The following is a 13,494-nucleotide window of genomic DNA, read 5'->3' as shown; positions in this document are numbered from 1 at the left end:
ATATTAGTTTTTCATTCTAAAACATGCTGTTTTCCAGACTCTTCTAAAATGACATAAATAATCCTCGCCTATAAAAATTTATTTCAGAACATTTGGTCCTTTGATTGTATCATTTCTATAAAGATTAGGTGATCAGCTGTTTTTACTAGATGCAGTTATACTATATATTTAATTATCTTGAAGAAATAAAAAAAAATATTTTTCTTAATATGATTTCCCATAGGTGTATATGGGAAATCACTACTGTTTTGCTTTATCAAAAGTAGTTCTGGTTACATGATTACTATGTAGTCTCTGGAAGACAGAAAATTATGAAAATAAGCACAAACACTTGAAAATCATACCAGAAAAGGAAAAAATGAGTCAAAATGAGTCATACAAGAAAAGCAGTAGAGTGACATGGTTAGTTTAGATTTCAAAATGAATGTCTCAGGTGTCAAAGCCATTATGGAAGTAGCTTTCTTTTTTCTTCTTTCCTTCCTCCTTCTCCTCCTCCTTTGTCTTTTTTTTGATTGACATATATATATATATATATATATATATATATATATATATATATATTTGTGAGATACAATATGGCATTTATATGCATTATAAAACGTGTGAAAACCAAAAAAAGGTAATTCACATTTTTATTTCCTCAAATACTGTCGTTTCCTTTTTTCATTTTTTATTAGAGAAATAGAATCATTTCTATGTGATGAGGACCTTCAAATTTTTTCTTCTAGTTATTTTGAAATCTAAAATTAATTGTTGAAGACTACAGTTGTCTCATTGTGCTATATGACTATGCCACTCCCCAACAATTTTGTGGAACCATTGTTCAGCTTCTCACTGCTCTCTCTCTTCCTTTCCCTTACTAGCCTCTAGTGACTTCTATTCTACTCTGTACTTCTATGGGGTCAACTTTGTTAGCTTCAAAAATGAGTGAGAAAATATTTGTCTTTCTATGTCTGGCTCATTTCACTTAACATAATATACTATAGTTCCATTCATGTTCACAAATGATAGGATTTCCTCCTTTTTCTTTCTAATTAATTATATATGTAATATATATATTACATATATAATAAATATTATATATGTAGTATTCCATTATACACACACACACACACACACACACACACACGCATTGCATAATTGCATAGTCAGAAGAAGGAAATGTATTTTTTTTAAATTTTTGTTTTTATAGTTGTAGATGTACACAATAACTTTTTTTAAAATTTTTATTTATTTTTATGTGGTGCTAAGGATTGAACCCAGTGCCTTAGGTATGCTAGGCAAGTGTTCTACCACTGAGCAACAACCCCAGCCCCAAAGAAAATATTAATATTAATATTAATATTAATATTAATACAGTCTCTTTTTTGGGGGGGTACCAGGGAAAAAACTCAGAAGCACTCAATCACTGAGCTACATCCCTAGCCCTATTTTGTATTTTATTTAGAGACAGGTCTCCTAGAGTTGCTTAGCACCTTGCTTTTGTAGAGGCTAGCTTTAAACTCATGATCCTCCTGGGAAGACAGAAAATTTTGAAAATAAACATAGCCACTGGTTACACGTGTGTGCCACTGCACCTGGCTTATTTATTTTTCTCTATGTGCCAACCATCATGATAAACTGTCATATCTAATCCTAAAAGGAGAGTTCATTTCAAGTTTATCCCACATTTATTCTTGCCGGATCAACCTCTTGTACTGGCCTTTTGTTCTTCAGGGTTATAATCTCTTCAGAAAAAAATAACAAAGAAAAAAATAATGAAGAAAAAGTCATCATTGTTGCTAGTTATTTGAAAAGATGCTGCTCATGTCAGTGGTCATTACTTGTTTCATTCAGCTACAGCTGGAGACTTGGAGCTCAGAGACCATCTGGTAGGCAGCTTGGTGGCCTCATGGGCTGGACTAGCTTTACATTGTTTCTGTGCTCCAGATTCCTACTATGATGACCATTATTGAATGTGGGTCATTGTCATAAGAGGGCAGCTGGCTGAAGGCTACCAACCCTACAGAATCTCTGAGCATGTGATTTGTTGAACAGAATACAATAGCATTACTTTTTCAAAGGAAGAATTACCCATTTGCTCACTATCTGGGGCAATAAGAGGGCAGCTGGCTGAAGGCTACCAACCCTACAGAATCTCTGAGCATGTGATTTGTTGAACAGAATACAATAGCATTACTTTTTCAAAGGAAGAATTACCCATTTGCTCACTATCTGGGGCAATACTGCCAAAGATCCTCAATGCAGCTCTAAACGTCCAGTTCATGAGACAGAACTATCTATTATATCATTGATAAATAAGACTCTTACCTACTTGTGAGTTTTAATTACCTTCTCAGAGTTTATGAGATGGATGTTTGGATTATTATTTAGTTATGAGTACTCTCTATGTACCCATGGCTTTCTAATTAAATATTTGAGCCTATTACTCTTAATTTCTGTCTTCCTAATTAAACTGAACACACTGTCTCCTGAGAATGGGGTCTCATTGTTTGCCAGCTCTAACATATTCATAAATCCAAACAGTTCATTAGTTTTTTCCTCACTCTTTCCTTCAGTTAAAAATTCTACCCAACCCCCAAGGTCAGCTTCCCTCAGAACCACATCTGTGGAGTCATTGCTGACTATTGCTCGTCAGGTGGCTGTGAGGGCTGTCTCCTCTGAATCCACACATCCTTCAGTGTCTGTCTTATGAATTATGCCACGCATTGTTTTCTGTGACCTTCACCCACACATATTAGGTGTGCAGTTACACAAAGGCAAAGATTTTGGCTTCACAATGTACTTAGTGCAGGGTGTCCTACCTGCCTACTACAATGGAGTTGACAAATTTTACAAGATCCTTAAATTGGAGGCAGGATCCTCGCACATGGCCTTGACTCTGAGAAAACACACTTCTTGATCTCTTTGCCACCAAGCCGATTATAAACCTGAACTCAAGCCTCTTCACCGAGGGAGGATTTTAACTGAAAGGATTTCAATCCCACATGTTCAAATTGTGAAAATAGACAAAAATTCAAAAAATGTATCAGTTACTGTATGTATATGAGGGATTTCTTTTTTCATCTCTTCTTTCTTTTCCAGCTGTCAGTGTGTTTGAGAGAGCCCCAATAGGAAAGGAGGAGTGCTTGCTTTAGTTGATTGTTTATTGGTTAGTGTATTTCATTATTTTCTTAAGAAAATCTTTAACTCCCTTGTAATATAGTTGTTACAAAGTGCTAATATAAGGGTTGTGATGTGGACTTTCACATTTTACCATATGGACAAAAGTAAAAATTGTCTTCATCAACCAATCAACAAGGGTTTAATAAGCGTGGATTAATCTTAAATTAATCCACCCATTAACAAGGATATAATGGACAACTCTTTCCTGTACCAAGCCCTGTGATCAGTTTTAAAAATTCAAATATTTTCACAGCACTTACTATGTAAATGGTCATTTCTAAGCCCTTTATGTATATCACCCGGAAACTCAAACTTTTTAATATTCTAATATCACTTTGAGTTCAAGTCAATTATTGCTCCCATTTTTGTAGAACAAACCAAGGTACAGGTAGGCCAGGTAACTCCCAGATGGCCATAAAGACAATTAATTGTGAAGTGAGCCATGAAATCTCACATACCTGAGGATTCTGCTACATGAAATTACAAAGCATCAGATCTTCCAGAATAAAGGAGACAAAATTATTTGTGATATATTTTAGAATTATCATTTCAACGCATGAAAGAGAGAATGTAAAAAAAAAATTAGGGGTGGGAAATCAGCATGACCTATGGAATGGGGAGGCCCCTTGACAGGTATCAATAATATGGACTTGAATGTGGTTTTGAAAATAAGGATTAGACCATCAGAGGGAAAGAGAACTTTATAGCAGGGAGAGAAAGAAAGCAAGATATAGGGGTTCAGGAAAGGCAGGAGCAGGGCTGAGCTTTGTGGCTAGTTAAGAGATGACCATGTAGAGGCCGAGGGCAGAGAAGACTGTCCAGGGTGAGTAGGGGAGCCCATGTATGCTGTCATCACTGCCAACAGACCTAGGCTCACTGTTTCATTCTTATTTAAATTTTATGTATTACATACATATATCATAAAATCGAACGCTTCAATTTTTAACACATTGTGACATGTGCTCCTTGCTCTATGTGCATTTGTTTATCCTCACATCTTTCTCCAGAACACATTTGTTCTCATTTGAGACACAAAATATCTGGAGATTAAGCAGAAGAGGTTTAATATAAAGAACTAACTAGAATGAAAGTACAGCTATAAGATACATGGAAATATCATGTGGTACCCAAAGAAGCACAACTTGGGAGGAGTTCAGAGTTCCTAGGAAAGGTGTGTCTTAGCTCCCCAGGAGCAGGCAAGGTCATGATCTAGCCAAGCTGAAGGTGGTCTGAAATAGCTGATCAAGCAATAGACCATCCTCTAGAGAGCTGGCCTGGATTGAAGGCCAACCGGGAGCCTGCAGGTCTGTGGCCACTGCGTGTAGGCCACCCAGTCTGTGGTGTTTTTTATGGAAGACAAAGTTGACTAAGATGGAAATCTACTTTTGTGAAATATTATTAAAATTGTCTACATTTTATTTGGGTTGTTTGCCTTCTTATTTTTGATCTGTAGGCATTTTTAAAATATTATCAGTACAAGTAATTTGCTTAATTTTTCAGGGTCTGAATTATCTAATTGTTTTCTTAATAGTCTCTATAATGATGTCCAATGCATGATTCCTTTTCTCTCATGTGATTATGCTGTAAGTATTTTATACAAAGAATCTTTGTCCCATGTTAATTTTTGCAGGAACTTTTGATGACTATAAATTGCAGGGATTTGGAGTTTTTTCTCACTTAATATCATTCCATTAGTTCCATTCCATAATTTTATGGCCTTATTCTTTTGAATAACAAATGAGCTGTCTTTGACTGTTTTTTAAATGAGGGTTAAACCCAAGGACACTCTACCACTATGCTTCATCTCCTCGACATTTTTTTTTTTTTTTTTGATTCAGGGTATCACTAAGTTGTCTAAGCTGATCTTGAACTTGCAATCTTCCTTCCCCAAGGAGGTGATATTACAATCATGTGCCACTCCAACCCAGTGTCCATTTGGTTCTTAATAGTTTTCATTCATCTGATGCTAATCTCCATGAATTTATTTATTATTATCATTTTTTTTCTAAAAATATTTTTTATGTTTGTTGCTTTCTTGAGATTCTTTCTGCTATTGCCAAGGTATTAATGATCTTGGGATTGTTTTCAATTAACTATTTCTCTCTTGACTATTTGTACAGTTATCCTGTTTCTTTGCATTCCTAATGAATTATTTTAAAATGTGGATCTATTACTTTCCTGTGAATATTGTTTTTCTATCTAGCCTCTCCAGCTCCATCCATTTACCAGCAAAACAGAACTAACTAAACAATAAATAGAAGGAAGACCAGTAGACTAGAAGAAGGGGAACGGGGGGAGAGGGGAGGGGAGAAAAGGGAAGTACTGGGGACTGAAATGGAGCAAACTATATTCCACACATGTGTGATTATGTCAAAATAAACCTCAATGTGATATATAACTATAATGAACTAATAAAAACATTTCACAAAGAAGACACAAATAACAACCAAATGGAAATTTTAGAACTAAAAACTGCAATAACTAAAACACAGCTCAATGGATGAATTCAAGAGAAGAACAGAGAGGACAGAGGAAAAATCAGAAACCCGTAAGAGAAGCAGCTGAAATGACTCCATCTGACCAAGAGAGTAAGGGGTCTGGAAAAATTGAGCACCTTCAGGGACCTGGGGAACTTCAGCAGCCAACTATTTGAATCATCAGAATTGCAGAACAAGAGAAAAAACAAAGAAGGACTGAAAAATACAAAGAAATAATGGTTGCAAACTAAAGGTTCAAGGACTGAGAAAAATCTGAAAGGAATAAATGAAAATATATCAATTATAGTCAAACTTCTAAAAACCTAAATACACTTAAAATATTTTGAAAAATTGTTTTCTGTTGTTTCTTTTTATTACAGAAGGAACACTTAACATGGGATCTATACTTTTAATAAATTTCAAAAGTATAATTATTAATATTGTTAGAGATAGGCACAATTCTAGAGCAGATCTCTAAAATATATTCATCTTGCAAAATGAAGTTAATTTAAACTTATTGAGGAGCAAACCCCTACTCTTTCCTTTTCCGAGTCCATGGGAACCACCATTTTGCTTTCTAATTTTCTGGGTTTGATTGTCCTCAGTACCACACACATGTGAGCTAATGCAGTGTATTTATGTGACTGGCTTATTTCACTTAGTGTTTTTAAGGCTTACCCACATTGTCACATATGGCAAGATGTCCTTCTTTTTTAAAGCTGAATAAGTAGTTCATTATATGTATGAATCACATTTTATTTATCCATTCATCCTTCAATGGACATTTAGGTTGTCTCCTTGTCTTAGTGATTGTGAATAATGCTAAACTAAGCATGAGAATGTAAATATCTCTTCCAGATCCTGATTCCAATTGTTCTAGATAAATGCCCATAGTGGGATTGCTGGGTCATACAATAGTTCTATTTCTAAGTGTCAGGGGACCCTTTCTATTGTTTCTCATAGTGACAACAACATTTTATATTTCAAACTTTCCACTTTATTTCCAATACTTTCTTATGCTTCTTTTTACCTAACAGTCATCTCAACAGGTATGAGTTGGTGTTACTTTTTGATTTTGATTTGTATTTCCCTGATAATTTGTGACCCTTTATATTATATTCTTCAAAGACTTGTTTATTCAAGTCTTTTGCCCATGTTTAAGCCAATTGCTTTATTTTATTTTGTTATTGTTGTTTGCAAATATTTTCTCTCATTCTGTAGGTTGCCTTTTCTCTCTGTTGATTACTTCCTTTGCCATGCAGAAGCTTCGAAGTTCCCTAGTTTGAGCTTTCAGTGTCATATATAAGAAATCAGATTAATGTCATAAAGCTGTTTCTCTCTTTTCTTCTAGGAATTTTACAGTTTAAGGCCCTATGTTTAAGTCTTTAATCCATTTTAAATTTGTTATTGTGTGTGGTATAAGACAAGGGTCTGCTATAATTCTTTTGTATGTGGCCAACCAGTTTTCCCTGTCCCATTTATTGAGAGATTATTTTTTCATCGCAGTGGTTTATTTTTTTTTGGTCTTGTTTTTCGAATCTTTGTGAAAAATCAGTGAACCACATGTATGTGGATTGATTTCTGGACTCTCTATTAAGTTCACTGATCTACATGGCTGGCTTTATGCCAGGGCTAGACTATTTTAATTGTTGCATATTTGTAATATATTTTAAAACCAAACAATTAACACTTTCAACTTTGTTCTTTCTCAAGAATGTTTTGACTATTCAGTGTTCCCTGCGTTTCCTCCTAAGTTTTATAATTTTTCCCTTTATGAAAAAAATTTAAAAAGCCTTTGGGACTTTGATAAAGATTGCATTGAATCTGTACATTCCTTTAGGTAGTTCAGACATTTTAATGGCATTAACTCTGAATTCATAAACATGGGAATTTCCATTCCCCCACCCATTTATTTCTGTCTTTTAATTTCTTTCATCCATGTTTTATAAAATATATGTCTTTTATCTCGGTAATTGTTTATTCCTAAGTATTTTTTATGTCATTGCTAATGGTTTGTAATTAACAGTGCTTTTTATTTTTAGTGTGGGAAATATTCTTGAAAGTGGTGTGAGAGATAATGTACGTAATTAATAAGAGAAAAATGACAACAGGTCTCTCCATAAGAACCTTGAAATCCAGAGAGAGTGTCACACATAAAAAATTTTAAACACAATAGAATTTCCTTCTCCTTCTTCATTTTAAATAATGGCTGACGATGGAAGGAATAGTTATCACACTGTCTAATGAGGTATAAATGTATGTAGAGGACATCTTTAGAAAAATTGTATTGTAAATTGGGGATGATAAAGAGACATTAAAGAAGTTATTATTTCTAACATTTACCTAGTATGGCTTGTGCCAGATAATACCAGTAGACTGAAATAACATATGCATAGATAATGCAACATCTAAAGGAACCACTAAAATGATACACAAAGAAATACACCAAATACCATAACAGAAAAGTAAAGAAACTTCAAAAAGTGTTCAAGTAATCCACAAAGTGAAGGAAAAGAGAAGGAAATGAAAAAATAGCAAATACAAATAGAAAACAAAACATTATATGCCAGAATTAATCCTTAATGCATTAATAATTATAATGAATGTAAATAGTCTAAATACAACAATTATAAGAAAAAATTTCTAAATGGGAACAAGCCATGATGTATCTATAATCCTTATAAGAAACAAAATGATATTGAAATATTTTGAATGAAATATTTTAAAAAACATGCAATCATTAATGAAAAAAAGAAAGTTACAAAATTGTTTAATGAAGCCAATAACCTTGATTTCAGAATCTGGTGAAGATACTACACAAAAGAAGATTAAAAACAAGCTATCTCATGATTATACTTGCAAAGATCCTAACAAATTGTAAGAAGATCAAATTCACCAATGTAATAGAATCATAGTCTTGTTAAAAGTGGAATTTTTTTCAGGAATGCAACCTTAATATTCAATGAGCAATATTAATAGAATATAAAAAAGGTGAACATCTCAAAGATGGAGAAAAAGTATAAAATTAAATTCAGAATTGCTTCATATTTTTCTAAATAGTCAACAAATTAAGAGTAAAAGAAAAATAGTTCATATTATGGTCATTTAAAAAAAGATTCCCAGTGAGCAACATACTTCATAATGAAATAATGAGACATTTTGCCTGATTATGTGAGCCCACTGCCACCATACCATATTGTACAGTGTCACTGTTTTCATTCAAAATACATCAGATGCTTTTTCCTAGACAACAATAATCAATGATATATATTTTTTTTCAAAAAAAGAAACAGAATTTTAATTTTCACAGGATATCATTACATAAATATAAATTCTAAAAGAATTGAGAAGTTATTAGAATTAATAAATACAACTAACGTGACTAGATAAAAAATAAATAGAAAAATTAATAGTTTCAGATATTAGCAAAAAAATTGGAAATTAAGATAAAGAGATAATAATCACAATGCTTTGAAAAACCTCAAATACAGGAAAGTTAATTTATTGAAATACATTCGGGGTTTGTACATTGGAAACTAGCAGATATGGCTAATAGAACTTAAAGATACAAATAATTGCAGAAGAATAATACATTCATAGATGGGAGGATGCAATATTTTTAAATGTTAATTTAGTTCTAATTGATATATAGATACAGTGAAATTCCATTTAACAAGTTCAGCATTTTCAGAATTTTCAGAAATTGACAAGATGATTATAAACAGTCTGGAAAAACTAAGTAGAGCACTTCACATCAGGTTTCAAGATTTATTGTAATTTTATGATAATTAAGAAGTGTTTGTTTACTCTTCTTTAAAGCTGAGTAATAGTCCATTGAGTATATATACCCCATTTTCTTTATCCATTCATCTATTGAGGGACACCTAGGTTGGTTCCATAGTCTAGCTATTGTGAATTGAGCTGCTATACAGAGTAAAATTATGGCATTTGCCAGTAAATGGTTGGAGTTGGAGAATATCATGCTAAGTGAAATAAGTCAAACTTATAAAATGAAAGGCTGAATGTTTTCTCTAATATGTGGATAATAATTCACAATAAGGTGGGGGCACTATGGAAGAATAGCATTACCTTAGATTAGGTAGAGGGAAGTGATGGGAGGGGACAGAAGGAGATGAGGGGATAGGAAAGATAGTAGAATGAAACTGACATTATTACTGCATGTATATATGTGAATGAATGACCAATATGATTCTTCAACATGTACACTCCGAAAAATGAGAAATTACATATATGTATAATATAACAAAGTGCATAAATGCATTATACTGTCATGTATGTATAACTAATGTATGTATAACTAATTAAAACAAATAAAAAAATAAAGCAAAAGAACTATTTGTTAAGCTGATCAGTTAATAAGTAGACACAATTCAGAAACAGACACGCATAGTTATCTGATTTACATTAAACATGCTGTGGCCATACAGTGGGAAGAGAGTGGTTTGTAATTAAGAGTGCTGTGCTGGGTTAGCTGGTATCTATCTGATTAAAGGTGTATCTTCAACTTCCTTCCATGTACAGAAAAAGCAATTCTAGATGGACTGCAGACATAAGTATAAGAATACACTTCTAGAAAAAAAGATACTTTCATGAACAAGGTATAGAAAAAGATTTTCTAAGCTGAAAGTAATAAGCATTAGCCATAAAGAAACCATTAGAAGTAATTGACAAATTGAATTATGTACATATGAAGAACTTTTTTCTTGGGCCTTTTACTGTATATATTTAAGATATACTACATGATGCTTTCATATACATAGTTCAATGGTTACTAAAACTTAAGTAAATTAACATATCCATTGTGTGTGCACATGTGTGTGTGTACATGTGCATGTGTGAAAAATAAAATCATTGAGCAAATATTTCATTTAAGATCTTCACATTTTCATGGTTGTAGGTTTAATTTCAATGCAATTTTTGAAATATTTTGTAAATGCTAACAAGCACTATGCATGTTATTGGGCTGCATTCTCTCAACAAACTTCAGCTAATAGCAATAAGTTGGAACATTTTCAGTAAATGAGGGTTTGCCTTAAGTTGCTTTATTCATTGATTCAACTTTTCCCTTAGGTATAAATTTAGCTTTATGTGACATCTGTGGTGGGCGGCTATAATTCATCCTAGTGCTGAATATCTGACCATATTAAGAAAGGCTATCAAAGATATGAGAACATTAGCCTTGTCATTCACTCATTCAACAAACACCTATAGAACATTTTCTCTGTGCATGCATTGATTATGAACTGAGGCTAAGCCATAGATATCTGACATGACCCCCTAACCTATAGAAGTTAGAGTCTAACTGAGGAGCTGGATGAGTGAGACAGATGGTTAGAATAATAGAAGAGCAATATCAGAATAGACACCAAGAGCCCAGAGAATATAGAAAATAGAGCTCTTTTAACTGAGCACTATACATTACAAAATGAGAACCTTTAAAATTCCATGAATAAATTCCCAGTGTTCCTTCATATCATGCCAGGATCTAGGGGATGATATCACTGGACATGGTAGATCAGAACCAAGAATTAACCTACAAAGAGGGGCTGGTAGGTTCTGGGAGACCATGAATTCAGGGTTAAATCCACATTCAGAAGATATCAAGGAAGTAAAAATAGATTTAAATCTAAGTATGTAAGGGGGCAAAAATCTAGAGAAAATGAGTTGACCTCACATTACAATAGGACTCACATAGGCATTCCTGACGAAGGTAAGTGAGCAGCTGAGCATAGTTGAGCACATTATGACAGCAGTTTTCTGTGACAAACAATCATGGATCTATACCCATGAGTTTGGCTGAACTCATTCATGACTTCAGATTCTATAATATCCCCACGTGATAAATTGCACATTTACCACATGACATATTAAAAGGTTTTCTTTGACTTTTTCTGTAGCTCATTTTTCAAGCTACAGATAATAGTTCAGCTACATACTCAAAGGCTTATTTTATTGCCCAATCTCCTGTTGACCTCCTAGAAGTTTGTAAGATGCAGACTTGCTGTACTTCAGCTCACACAGAAGACTAGATGACAAGAAAAAGAATGCAGTAGTTTAATCCATCTTTTCAATTGATTTCCAAAAGCAAAACTGTTGAGTTTCAACACCTGTTCTCTACTCTTGATATCTCCAGCAGTAGGGGGGTCTTTACATACGGTTTTCTTTTAGAAGAAAATAAATTGATTCTAGAAAACTTAAATGGATTTTATCTCCTGGTCTTCTATCTAGAGAAACATGTTGAGTATTAAATTGGAGTTGGTGTTTGAAGTGTGAAGTGACTTTAACAATGACTAACAGCATTGACTGTTGACTCTGTGACATATGAAGTACCCTGACACAAGGAATTGGTTCAACTTCCATTTTACATATTAGACATCAGGCATTCTGAAAGTCAAATGATAATGTACAAATAGTTAGTGACATCCATTGGGATTTAAAGGTATAATTTTCATTTCAAAGTTTAGAATTTTAAGCCCACACTGTAGTGATTCCAAGCACCAGAGGCAGACAGACACAGTTAAACTTCATGCCTTCAATCACCTTTCCCTTCTTTGGTGTATTTCTGTGATATCACCAGAGAGAGAATGCTGTTGGGGATATCTAGACCAGAGGACTGGAGAACATCTGCTTTTTAGCAAGATCAAACACAGAAATGGTAAGCACCACAACATAGCTCATGTCTGCCTGACTGTGCTTCTGATTCTTTGATTTTTTTTCTTTTCCTTTTTCTTTTTTTCCTTTGCAAGATACTCTTGTGCAAAGTCATCTCTAAATAAACTGGCTTACTTATAGTGCACATTTCATTTGTTTTACATTAAGTAGGAATATTTAAGTGGTAAAATATATCTGCATATATGAGTTCACAAAATGACACTGATAATAGTTCATGCTTTTCTTTTCCTACTTAATTATAAAAACATCCTTTGAAACCTGAAATGTCTGTGTGAATAACATGTAATAGCCAAGTATAAATAATGTGGGATTTTAATACATACATATATATGTATATACATATATACATACATATACATATTGGAGACAGAATAGGACTAAATGAAGGAAAAGGGATAACAGAATTCTATTCTAAGTTTTGTCTCTAACTCTATGACCTTGGATAAATGTCTTTTTATTCTGTAAGATGCAGGCATAAACTGCCCCTTACCTACCTTTTGGAGCTGCTGCAAGATTTATTAAACTAGGAGAAAAACAAACACAGTTTAGAGGTCTATGAGATAGAATTCTCATAAATACAAGGCAATATTGTTATTTGCAAGGTGTACAAAGTTGAGTTGATTTTCATTACATCCATGAGAGTCAGGTAGATAATTTTAGCCTTATTTTTACAGATGAGAAGGCTTAAGACTTTCTGCTAAAGCCACTTAATTTAGGTATATGATAAAGGTACAATGACTGGATTCAGACCTACATCAGTATTTATTGATATTTGAAAGTATTTTAAGGGGCAGTTTTAAAAATCCCAAATTTCCTTGGCAGCTGACAAGAATAACTTGCCTATTATTCTCTCTGGTTATCTTTCTGTGATTCTTCATAAAAATGATCTAAAAAGCAAGACACCTTGTCTCAATGGTATCCAAGGAGAGCCAAGTATTTTGAAAGCTATTAAAAGACATTGTTCTAATCATGAGGTATATAATGTGATTTAGTGCAAGTCAGCCAAGGTATCCATAAGAAATGGAGAAATGTAGGAAACGGGGAAGAAGGAAATCCAGTAAAAGAATTAACTTGTAGGTCCTGCAGTGAGATTATGAGTGTAGTGACTATTCCGCTCTCTTTAAAATGACTCCACCATATACACCAAATAAAAGCAAAT

This window comes from Callospermophilus lateralis, unplaced genomic scaffold (genome assembly GCF_048772815.1).
Source record: "Callospermophilus lateralis isolate mCalLat2 unplaced genomic scaffold, mCalLat2.hap1 Scaffold_86, whole genome shotgun sequence".
Taxonomy (NCBI): domain Eukaryota; kingdom Metazoa; phylum Chordata; class Mammalia; order Rodentia; family Sciuridae; genus Callospermophilus; species Callospermophilus lateralis.
Note: the sequence above shows the minus strand (reverse complement) of the source record.